The 12,932-nt window shown below is 43.8% G+C and overlaps 1 pseudogene; it reads right to left on the bottom strand.

Moving 5' to 3' along the window:
• Positions 1-4,775: 4,775 nt before the first annotated feature.
• LOC115835569 lies at positions 4,776-5,996 on the bottom strand (annotated as a pseudogene).
• Positions 5,997-12,932: the final 6,936 nt, after the last annotated feature.

Here is a 12,932-nt window from a genome sequence, read left to right as displayed (position 1 = left end):
CATGGAGAGGACCAGAGCCTGGAAGGAAACCTGAGAATTTTTTATTTCAACCTTCTTCATTTTACACAGAGACAAAACTGAAATTCAGAGAGTTCTGGTTGCTCAAGGCACACCACTAATCAATAAACACGCAGAGCCAGAAGCTAGATCTAGCTCAGTGTTCTTTTCTTTTAAAGCTTTAAAAATTGCTCTCTGCTAGTAAAGCTTACAACCTGACAATAACATAATATATACACACAAATACAGTTATTTCCAAAATAGATCTTGGGGTTGGGGTGTGGCAGACACTGCATTTTCACAATTTATAATTTGAGAATTGCAAAATCTGTCTCCAGCATTCATAACAGGATGTCATCAACCAATCCCCATAGTGGGTTGGACGTCTAGGTTGTTTCCAACTATTTGCTTTTATAATTATCCATTATAATGGTGAAAAATTGGAAACAACCTAAATGTCCAACAATACAGGCATTAATTCTCTAAAAAGTGAATGTCAAATAGCCATTAAAGGGACATTAAAGACCCAGAAGTGTTGCTAATTGAGCAAAAATACATTAAAGACCATTTCAGTTCAGATGCAGTGGCTCACACCTGTAATCCCAGCACTTTGGGAGGCTAAGGCGGGCAGATCACTTGAGGCCAGGAGTTTGAGACAAGCCTGGCTAACATGGCAAAACCACATTGTAAGGTACATGGATGTGCTTTGGTCAAGGAATAGGCTGAGGCGGATATCCAGGCCTGCGTGACTCAGGAGTTTGGTGTGCAAACGCACACCTCCACTTGTAATATAACCTGTTTGTGTAAGTTCATACTTGGCTTTATGCCGCTATTGTCTGTAAAAGGTATAACTGCCCTGTTGACGTTGTGCATAAGGGACATGGCTCTTGGGGGCTTGGCTGGTCTCGGCTCAACATGGCTTGACATGGCGGGCGCACTGGCGCCCAGAGAAAGAGAGAGCGCGCCAAAACTGTCCATCTTGCCGACGGATGGGAGGGAGCCAGGACGCAGCTGGGTTTGCTCAGGCCCAGAGAGAGAAAGAGTTAAGCCGCTGACCCTGAAGGTGAGGGAGAGCCGGCTGCGCAGCTGTGTGTGGGGGCAGCTGGCTCAAGCCGCCAAGACAGGGTGAACGGTAAGCTGCTAATAAGAAGGATAGTGTAAGAAAGCTGTTAATGAGAGCTGCTGCTGAATAAAACTATCTTTCACCTGCCTACGGCCCCTTGAGTGTTCTTGCCGCTCACCCACCCACTTTCCTCAGACTTCAGCCTGGGCTGGACCTGGACCCCGGGATCTGACACACATCTCTACCAAAAATACAAAAATTAGCTGATGTGGTGGCACATGCCTGTAATTCCAGCCACTAGGGTGGCTGAGGCACGATGATCGCTTGAACCCAGGAGGCAGAGGTTGCAGTGAGTCAAGATCGCACCACCGCACTCCAGCCTGTGCAACAAAGCATGACCCTGTCTCAAAAAATGAAAAAGTTAAAGACTGTCTGTACAGTATAAATTCTTTCAAATTATATACTCAAGCATAGAAAAGTCTAGAAATGTCAATGGTGAGTTCAGGAAAGAATTCTAAGGTGACTTTTTTTGGTTATCTGCATTTTTTTTCTTTTATTTTTTTGACATAGGGTCACCTCTGTCACCCAGGCTGAAGTGCAGTGACGTGATCAGAGCTAACTGCAGTCTCGACCTCCCAGGCTTAAGCGATCCTCCCACCTCAGTCTCCTGAGTAGCTGGGACTACAGGTGCACGCTACCACACCTGGCTAAGTTTTGTATTATTGTATTTTTTGTGAAGATGGAGTTTTGCCATGTTGCCCAAGCTGGTCTCACGTGATCCGCCCACCTCAGCCTCCCAGTGTGCTGGGATTACAAGTGTGAGCCATGTGTGCTGGGCCTGTCTTCTTTTCTATAATGATCATGACCATGGATTTCATGTACCACCATTTTTCTAACAGTAATATTTACAAAGCATACCATGAAAAGTGTTCAGAGAAAAAGAAGAATACAAAATTGTAAAAACCATATATAACTAGTTTGGTTTTTTGTTTGTTTGTTTGTTTTAAAGGCAAGAAAGAAAGTAGATTGTCCAGGAAGATAGTTACTTCCACTTTGTATTTCTCTGGTGAACTCATTAAAAGGTCCAGGAGTAGAATCACGGGTCAAAGTACCCTGGCTTTAACTTCTGGTTCAGAGAATCCTAACAACTGACATTGTCACCAGCAAGGTCTTTGACTACCTGAGCAACTCTCACCTCAAAGCAATTCTCATCTGACATCAGCTGCTCAGCTTTCCACTGATGGATTGACTCCAGGAGGCTCCTTGAGTTCTGTGTGTTCAGCTGGCCTCTGGTGGCCCCATTATTATTTTCTGCCAGGTAAAGGTCAGTCACCTGCACACAGATCTCATCACTCACGATGTGCTGCAGCTGGAATCAAACAAAGGCAAGCTTTTAGTGAACACAGAAAACATTTCTCCATTATACAGTCAACGTTCCTTTGACTGATCCAGTCAATCAACTCAGAAAAGGTTTTGGTTTTTTTTGGCTGGCAATTTTAGAAAATTAATCACACTGTGTCATTTTCTTAGAGAAAAATCAAGCCAAGATTTTCAACCGTATCAGTGCTCCATTGTAAAACTTTCATACCTATTTAAAATAAAAACCATAGAGAACTCAGGTTAATGTACTGTTTATCTAAAATTCTAAGGATCTTTAAATAATTTTCCATGGGTCATACTTCTATTACATTTTAAAATCATTTAGAATTTGCTTTCACACATATTCTCTCTCATTTGATCCTCACAACTGCCCTGGAAAGCAGGTTGGAGAGAGAGTTGGGGCCGGTTAGGAGACAAATTTACACAATGCATAAGAAAGCTCACTGTGAGCCGGGGTGAGGAAGGGAGCCTTGGAGAATCATGAATGCAGTATCTATGTCTATATTCCCAGCCCAACTACAAAGCCAGAAATTCATTAGGTATTTAAGAAATAGCTGCTGAATTATTGCCTCGGGGTGCTCAGCTGAAGAAGCAGGATTGGGACTAACAGTCAAGCTTCCTGACTCTTAGCCCAGTACTTTTCCAAACACACCACCTATTTCTCTATATCTGATAGAAAGTATAGGGCTTAAGTTGTACATAATGTTAACTCACTTTCAATACAGGCCAATCATGATCGACTGTCAGTAGCTTTTGTGACAATCTTAGTAAACTAGAAAGTTGAACCTTTCAGACTTCCCATTCTCATGTCATATGCTATTTCCATTTTGAAATAAAAATCCTTCCAATTGAAACTTTATCCATCAAAATGACAGAGAAGTGAAAAATAGATACAAGAATAAAACAAAACATTAATTTCAACACCGATTTGTCTATTTTGCTTTAAAATTGTCATAACCACAAAGCCTTTCTATTTTTAGGAAGATACATTCTTTTTGAAGTGTTAGAAACCATGATAACTATTTATTCTTAACTTTAAGTCCTAAATGACCAGTATGTGTATTAGTAGATAACTGGACACAGTGCAAGGTCAGAAGGGTGACTGAGAGTGGCAGAAAGGGCAGTATCTCCAGCAACTGCAGATGGATAAATGACAATGAGTCCAGATAATGGATTATGATACAGCCATTCAAATAATGCTTATGAGTACTTGAAAACATGAGGAAAATCTTAAGATATAGTGTTTGAGAGAGAAAAAAGGAAAGGTGGAAAAAAATAGATGGAAAGCATGACTTCAATCATGCATACAGATGCTGCCACTTTATACTTTTTTTTTTTGGGGGGGGGGGGACAGAGTCCCACTCTGTTGCCCAGGCTGGAGTGCAGTGACCTCATGATCTCGGCTGACTGCAGCCTCTACTTCCTGGGCTCAAGCAATATGCCCACTTCAGCCTCCTAAGTACCTGGGACTACAGGCATGTGCCACCATACCCAGCTAATTTTTTGTATTATTAGTAGAGATGGGGTTTTACCATGTTGCCCAGTCTGGTCTCAAACTCCTGAGTTTAAGTGATCTGCCTGCCTCAGCCTCCTAAAGTGCTGGGATTACAGGTATGAGCCGCCGCCTCTACTTTATACTTTCTTGTTGAAGTAGACTGTATTACTGATTCCCACCCACACCCTCTTTTTGGATATCCGGCCCCTCCTTGAGTCTCTGGAAAGGCAACACTACAAATCCAGGGACAACTAGGGAACTCCCACCCCCACTGCCAGGCAGATCAGATTCTCTATCCTGCTCATTGGAAATGACACACAGAGTGTTCGATAGATTTTTTGCAGAGGAGCATCTGTATGGAAAGTCCAGTAACACTGGGACCAGGGGTACTGCCAGGGCAAGCCAAAGTCTCAGAGGCTGGAGGAGCCTGGAGCACATGCCAAATGTTCATCTGCAGAGCAAAGCACAAGCATGCAGCAGAAGTCCAGAGTGAAGGCATGCAGGAGAGAAAAATCACCTCCCAGCCCAGTCCTTCCATGGTATGGTCGTATTTTGAGTTCTGTACTTAGATGTCTGTGAGGTTACCTATTGTATTCTTAATACAAATCCCACTTAAGCCAGCCTAGAATAGGTTAAGATAAATGTAATGACTTGACTTGGCTGGAATGCAGTGGCGCGATCACGGTTCACTGTAGCCTCAACTTCCTGGGCTCAGGTGATCCACTTCAGCCTCCCGAGTAGCTGGGACTACAGGCATGAGCCACCATGCCCAGCTAATTTTTTGTATTTTTCTCATAAAAATATTGTCCAGAAGAAATCTTATATATAATACATTGAAAATCACTGATTGCCTTTTCTTCGTCTTCTTTTCTGTGAATGTGTAGGTGTTTGAGTCTCTTGTATGTCTTCTTATCAAACAGGATATGGGCTGTTTGAAAACTATTTCATTATCTTCATCATCATCATTCATTTCAGCCACTTCAGATTTTCGTCTCTTTAAAAATGTTGATGTACAAACCGGTGTGGGGCCCTGGGTATCCGTGGTCTTCTCAGGAGTGTCAGGAGTGCCTAAAACCTTTTTCTTCTTCTTACATAAAACCTGGCCTTTTGTAGACGTCTGATGATTTGCTTTTGAAATACTTTCCATTTTCTGTAAAATCAAAGAAGGAAAATCATAATCAATTCCTTTTTAAGCTAATTTCTTCCCAAGTAATCCTTCTTTCTTTTTAAACCACTCTTCCATCCATAGCTCTTGTGTAAGTGCCGATTCTGATTATACGTTTCACTGATGGATATGATTGCTGCTTAAATGGAATATTCTAGTCTTGAAAGAGTTCTTTCTGTACTTTTTCAGGTGGCATAAAATGACTCTCCAAGAGTCTTTCACCAAACAGGTAGTTGTTCATTGTTTCAGCAACTATCTTGGCAGCATCCTCAGACTCAAACTCCACAAATGCATAGCCTTTGCTATTTCCAGTCCTTTTCTTTCTGGATAGTCTGAACCTTGTAACAGTGCCACACTGGGAGAAATAGGAAAGGATCTGGGTTTCATTCAGTAGGTTAGGTAGGTGGCACACATAGGCTACTCCAGGAGACACTTGTTCTTTTTTTTTTTTTTTTTTTTTTAAGACAGAGTTTCACTCTTGTTGCCTAGGCTGGAGTGCAATGGCAAGATCTCAACTCACCTCAACCTCTGCCTCCTGGGTTCAAGCGATTCTCCTGCCTCAGCCTCCTGAGCAGCTGAGATTACAGGCATGTGCCACCACACCTGGCTAATTTTTGTATTTTTAGGAGAGACGGGGTTTCTCCATGTTGGTCAGGCTGGTCTCAAACTCTCAACCTCAGGTGATCTGCTTGCCTCAGCCTCCCAAAGTGCTGGGATTACAGGCGTGAGCCACCGTGACCAGCCAGTTGTTCTTGTTTTTTTCATCGGGTTATGCACTTGCAAACCTGTGCCACCTCCTTCTGAAACTCAGCAACTACCTGCGGGTTCAGTGACAGGATAGGCCCACCCAGGCTGGAAAAGGCCACCATGCCAAAATCGGCTGACACCAACTCCATGCGGCACTCCCGGAAACGCCCAGTGTTTTGTATTTTTAATATAAGCAGGGTTTCGCCGTGTTGCCCACGCTGGTCTGGAACTCCTGGACTCAAGTGATCTGCCAGCCCTGGTCTCCCAAAGTGCTAGGATTATAGGCATGAGCCACCACACCCAGGCTTGACTTGGAAACATATGTTGTACACCCAGACAGCAGCGAACTCTGGGGGAACACCAAAGATGAGGAGAATGAGAGAAGAGATACCTCCAATTAAAAGAGTTAAGAAGAGATGCTTGAACTTATATTTTAAAAAGTCACTGCAGGTTGGGCACAGTGGCTTGCACCTGTGGACACAGCACTTTGGGAGGCTGAAGTGGGTGAATGGCTTGGGCCTAGAAGTTTGAGACCACCCTGGGCAACATGGCAAAACCGCATCTGTACAAAAAATACAATAATTAGCCAGGCCCGGTGGTGCCTGTGGTCCCAGCTACTCAGGAGGCTGAGGTGGGAGGTCGAGGCTGCAGTGAGCTGAGATCCACCACTCCACTGCAGCCTGGGTGACAGAGCGACACCCTGTCTTAAAAAAAAAAAGTCACTGTTTTGGGGTTTTCTAGGTGAAACGTCTGTTTCCATGAAAAAAAAAAAAAAAAAGGGTCGAGACAGTATGTATTACTGATTCAAAGTCATAACCAGATGCTTAGAGTAAATCATTGTATCTATTGTTTCAAAAACCAACCTCAGGATTATTAAAAGTTAGTTTTATTGGATTTTTCTTTAAGCTGTGTTTATTCACTCAGGTGAGATTCACTCAGGTCTGTCATTTCCAAGCCCATGTTTTACTGCTTTGTAACCCTATTTGGAAGGAAAACTGCAGCTAACATTATGACCCATCCTGCCATGAAAAGTTTCACACGTATACACCACACATATCCCCCACCACAGTATGATGACACGGCAACCCAACCTTAGGCAAATGGTACCACTGCCAGCAAATGCATTTTTTCTTTATTTCTTCAAAATGTTTTTTCTTTATTTCTTCTAACAGCAGCAAATGCATTTAACATTTTATTGAGATTCTCAACAGCTGTCATTTGGTTTGTATAGCAAATTGTTTACAAAGTAACCTTTTCCCATTTTTGATATTTTAATGAAATTTATGTTCTTCAGTTTTAAAGCCCCATCCCTCTCCCAAAGAAAGATTAATAACTAACTACCAAGTAATGATTATTTAGGAAAAGAACAAAAGCAAAAACAGCTTGTAAACACTTCTGGAACGTGGGTAAGGGTCCAAAGTGAAGACCTTCTGGGCCCAATGGAGGTGCTAGGCTTGCCTCGGGACACCATCAGCACTTCCCCATCCACAACATCCTCAACAGCTGGGAGCCATGCGCAGACCCCGGGGGGGCTTCCTGTTCCACAAGCTCCCCTCTCTTTTTCCTCTCCACCCTTGCTCTTGGGCCTCCCTTCCAAATCTGCCTAACAAAGGCAGCAGGATCTTTAATACTGTTCAGCTTTGTCAATGGAGACAGGATACTCTAGAAAGTTGAGAGATCCCTGGTCCAGTCTGGGGGAGGAAAAAATATGCAGTGTGGCATAGAAGGTTTTACTTGTCCACTCAGACACATGCTCATACTTATCAGATGGATGTATCAGATGCTTCAGAAGTCCTGATGTGTATGTAGTAGCACAAAAGTTGCTTGTAAAAAGGAAGTTGCAAAATGGTAAAAATTTCTGCAGCAGTTCAGGCTCCTGATGACAAAGCTGGTTCTGATAAGTAGTTATTTTGACATGCACAGCAGCTTTCGCTGTAAGTCCTGTGTTCCAAGGGTTTCATTTAGACCGTAGGAAGTTGAAATCAAAGTTTAAATGTTCTCTGCTGACAAAATGTGCTATATCCATCAATGGACTTCTACTTAGTAATGAAAGGAACAAACTACCAAAACCTGTTACATGTCACGGACCAACCTCAAAAACATTAGCTAAGTAAAAAAGCCAGACACGAGACCACATATTGTATGATTCCATTGATTTGAAATGTCCAAAAAAGGCAAGCTGATAGAGACAGAAGTGGTCTGATTTACCTCAAGAGGTAGGGATTCAAGCTCTCTAGGGTACGTGTGATACATACATGAGAAAAAATAAGGAAAAGAAAAGAAATTTATATGTAAATAAATGAAAATAATACTTCTCCCTGATTACAAAGAAAATTGCATTCTTTTTGTAATAATTTGGAAGACAAAATATGAAGAAAAGTCTTTAATTTTGCCACTGAAAGCCTTCTGGTTTGTTGCTTTTTATACTTTTTTATGCATATGAACATTTTAAAAAGTAGAATCGTAATATATAGTCTTTTGTCACTATGCTTTGGGCATATTTCTATGGCAGTAAATATATCCTTGGCATCACCTTTTTAAAAGCTCGATGTATATTAAGTTAATCATTGCCACCCCAGAAGTAAATTTTCTTATATATATATTTTAATGGACGCAAGCAAGCATTTTGGGGCTGAATTCATAGAAGTAGAATTTCTGGAGGAAAATAACATAAAATAGTTTTAAGATTTTTAATAGAAATTTTCAAATTATCCTGCAGAAAATTGGTTCAGTTTATACTCCCAACAGGGGCAGAGCTCCAGTGTCCCCCTTCCATTTGTCGTTTGCTGATATTTAAGGAGAAAATCTCATTGTTTTCATTGAATTTCTTTGGTTTCTAGTGCTTTTGAAACTTTTTTCTTTTTTTTTGAGATGGAGTCTTGCTCTATGGCCCAGGCTGGTGTGCAACAGTGCAATCTCGGATAACTGCAACCTCTGCCTCCTGGGTTCAAGTGATTCTCCTGCCTCAGCTTCCCAAGTAGCTGGGATTACAGGTGCCCACCACCATGCCTGGCTAATTTTTGTATTTTTTAGTAGAGATGGGATTTCACCATGTTGGTCAGGCCCATGTCAAACTCCTGACCTCAGGTGATCCACCCGCCTCGGCCTCCTAAAGTGCTGGGATTACAGGCGTGAGCCACGGCCCTGGCCTTGAATCTTTTTTATATGCTTATTGGCCATTTTTATTCTTGTGGGAAGTGCCAGTTTCTCCATTGCCTATTTTCTGGCCAAGCTCCCAAGTCACATTTCACTTAATTTTGATCCTGCTGATTGAAAGCATTTTAACATAAACAGGAGCAGGACAGACTGTAATTATCTAGATCTTGCTCTGTCACCCAGGCTGGAGTGCAGTGGCTTGATCATAGCTACCACAGCCTCATACTCCTGAGCTGAAGCAATTTTCGTACCTCAGCCTCCCAAGTAGCTAGGACTACAGGTGTGTGCCACCACGCCCAGCTAATTTTTAAATTTTTTTGTAGAGATGCGAATTCACTATGCTGCCCAGGCTGGTCTTGAACTCCTGACTTAAAGTGATCCTCCCACCTTGGCTTGCCAAAGTGTTGGGCTTACAGGCGTGAACTACTGCTCCCGGCCGAGAGCTCATTTTGTTTGCTAGTGGTGATCTTGGTATCTTTTTATATTTGAGGCTTTGCTCCTAGTGCTGAAGTGTTACACTCACCATCTGAGGTTTGCAGGACTTTTGTTTTAATATTGAATAGATGGAACTGGTTAGTTCTGCATCTTTGCAGGTATACAAAATCTGCCTAGCAGGACTCTGCTTTATATCCACTGAAAGCAAGAAGTAATACAGTAAAGTTTTGCCTGGCTAGAGGCTTTGGAAGAATGGAGTATTCTGATTTAATGCTATTAACTTGGAAGTGTGAAGGTGAAAAGAATTCAAAACTTACATTTCCTGTTGAATGCAATTTGAAAATACAGCCAGTGATTCCACTTTTCTTCTCTAGTAAGTTTGGACATTCTGATCTACTTGCTGTTTTATTATAGAACAGCTAGTGTGCCTGAGACTTACATTGTGAAGACACTTTTTAAAAAACTTGAGAGGTAAGAGGGTGTAAATGGTATTGTATGAGATCAGGCCGGATGAGAACCGACACTTGTAAATATACTTTTTAGGCTGAATCTCTGATTGCCATTTGTTTTCTTATTTAACTCATAAAAATAAAACACATTGGATGGAGGGTGGGAGTAGGAAGGAGATTTATGTCTTTTAATTGCATGCCATTGTTTCATACCAAGACAGAACATATGGTATCCCTGGCTTTGGACCTACAGAAGGAAGCATGTTTTTCTACCTGCTGTATGCCGGAGGTTCTTGAACACTTGGAGGGATCACTGCAGCACAGATTGCTGAGCCCTACTCCAGAGTTTCTGAGTCACCAGGTACAGGGTGGGGCCAGAGAATTTGCACTTATAAAAAGTTCTCAGGTTCTGCTGGTGCTGCTAGTCCAGAGACTACATTTTTGAGAACCACTCTTGTCTACTAACTGTAAATTGTAGAACTCTAGAACAAAGCTTAGTTTGGTGTGGGAAAAGAAGCTCACAGATTATGGAGCAAATCATGAAAAATTGAACCCTTGATCCCAGCCTAGTGTGGAATTCAGGTAACAAGCAATACACAGTGACATAACACAATTCTTGGTTTTCATGATTGCAAGTCATAGCCAAGTATCAAGTGAGAAATTCAGTTTCATTTGCAAGGCTTAGAGAGACCAGGTGATTCTAGAAAAATAGGCCTTGTATATGCTTTAAACCAGTAAAGAGCTTTGAGTGCTTATTAAATGGAAAGCTTTGTGTTTTTATTTATTTTTGACTATTTTATTTTTTTTGAGATGGAGTCTCAGTCTGTCACCCAGGCTGGAGTGCAGTGGCGTGACCTTGGCTCACTGCAACTTCCGCCTCCCAGGTTCAAGTGATTCTCCTGCCTCAGCCTCCCGAGTAGCTGGGATTACAGGTACCCACCACCACACCTGGCTAGTTTTTGTATTTCGAGTAGAGACGGAGTTTCACCATGTTGGCCAGGCTGGTCTTGAACTCCTGACCTAAGGTGATCCACCCACCTAGGCCTCCCAAAGTGCTGGGATTACAGGTGTGAGCCACCACACCCGGCCCAAAAGCTTTGTGTTTTTAAAGATATTAGACATGTTTCCTGTTTTTTAAAAAAATCTTAATCATGTAGGAGAATAAGGGAAATGTTTTTTTCCAAAACAGAGAAATCATTGTGATTATTTTACCTTATTGGAATGTTGGCTAATATAGTCCACTTCATTCATTAATCATCAAACATGCTATGGATTTTCCATTTTTATAGGATTTGTGTCTTAACTGGGGTAATACTGGTAATTCTTATACTCCATCTGAAGATGAAAAATGTAGGCCAAAATCATAGACCATGCATAGAAGCTGGATAATGAAGACAGCTCTGGAGGAACATGTAGACACACACGCAATGACACACATATATATAAAGTATAAACACATATTTTTTTAAGGTTTATTTTTAACATTTTAAAGCAAAAGCTGGCCCTCCCCTCTCCCCGAGTAGGCAGGCCCCGCCCCTCTCATCAAGTGGGCGGGGACAGCAGTTGCATGGGCAGCATTCCTTGTGATGTCACAGGTTCCCCTGGACACACTGCTGCCTGGCCACGCCTCCTTTCCCTTTCATCTTTCTCATTGACCAATGGGATTGGAGCATTAAGGCCAAACCCTCCTCTTGATGCACAGCTCCTCTCAGGGTTCCCAAACTTGGCCTCACTGCTAATGATGCCTCGAACCCGATGGTAGCCAATTTCCAAGCCACTTTCACATAGGGAGCACTGTGGGTGGCTGACAATGGGCACTCCTTCCTCTTTGCTGATGGGGACCCTGAGGCTTATGGAGATGATGTATGTCTGGGCTTGGAAGCAGAGGATGTCCCCCAGCCAGAAGGCAGGGGACACTTGTTTTGCATTCCAGTCCTCTGCAAGGACAGGGACCCCAGGCTCTGGGCACCGCAGCTCTGCCCACCCTGCCCACCGCCTACCACCATTTGGCCCAGGCAAGTTGCCCCGGCTCCCACAGAGGGAGCCGCCCTTCCTACCTCCTGATGTTTGCCCACACCAGTCAAGTTCCATTCTGGAAAAACCCTCCGCATCCTTGGGAAGGCACCTCCTCCTTGACTCCTTTTCAGAGCTACCGTCCCCACTTCCATTTTCTACCTATCATTCGATGCAGAGACCAGCTTCTTCCCTGGGCCAGGGCTGCTCTGGAGGCTGTGGGCAGACTGTGGGGTGTAGCAGAGCACCGGGTATAGACCAGGCTCCGCAGGCACACCTGGGCAGAGAAGTCAGAGACCCACAGGTGAATGCCCCTCCTTCCGGCCCCACCCACCTCACAGGTAGAAAGAGGAAGGCTTCACAAGGAGGTTGAGTAAACAGGAGAGCCCGGGTCACCTCTGTCTGATCTCCTGCCCTCCTGGGATAAAGCCAGAGGTTGGAGCTGGGAGGTGTCAAGAGCCCTGGCTCAGTCCAAGTTTCACTGATGAGGCTGAGGGAGGGGCTGGGTCAGCCAAAGTCACTGAGTCCATAAGGGAGGGTTCTGACCATAACCCAGGACCCTAGAGCTCGCTGAGGCCGCATCCCTTTCCCACCTAGACCAAGGTAGAGGCATGAACTGGCTTCTGGCTTCTAAGGCCGAGGCCCAGCACACCTCTCCCTCCCCTTGCCTGCAGCTGTTGTCACACATCAAAAGTGAGTTTTTCCCCGAGGGGCTGGAGGTGCAGCTCCTTGGTCTGGACCAGGTGGCCAATCCAAACAAGTCCCTGTGTGTCCCCACCAGCCAGGAATTCTCACGCCACGCAGCAGCTGGGGGCACCAGGATACCCTGGGGGATTCCAGGCTCCCACAGCAGCACTGCTGCCCCCAGACCTGCCACCAGCTCCGTGTCCATGCAGCCTTCGAGAACCTGGCCCCTCACACACACCTGCCCACTCCTCCCACCTGGCTTTCCTGTGAAAAGTGGAACTGGTTCCACCTGGGCCAGCTGGAGGAGGGCCTCAGGAAATCACCATTCTGGGGATTCATTCCAAT

This window comes from Nomascus leucogenys, chromosome 6, assembly GCF_006542625.1.
Source record: "Nomascus leucogenys isolate Asia chromosome 6, Asia_NLE_v1, whole genome shotgun sequence".
Taxonomy (NCBI): Eukaryota; Metazoa; Chordata; class Mammalia; order Primates; family Hylobatidae; genus Nomascus; species Nomascus leucogenys.
This window is presented reverse-complemented; position numbering and strand designations above follow the sequence as displayed.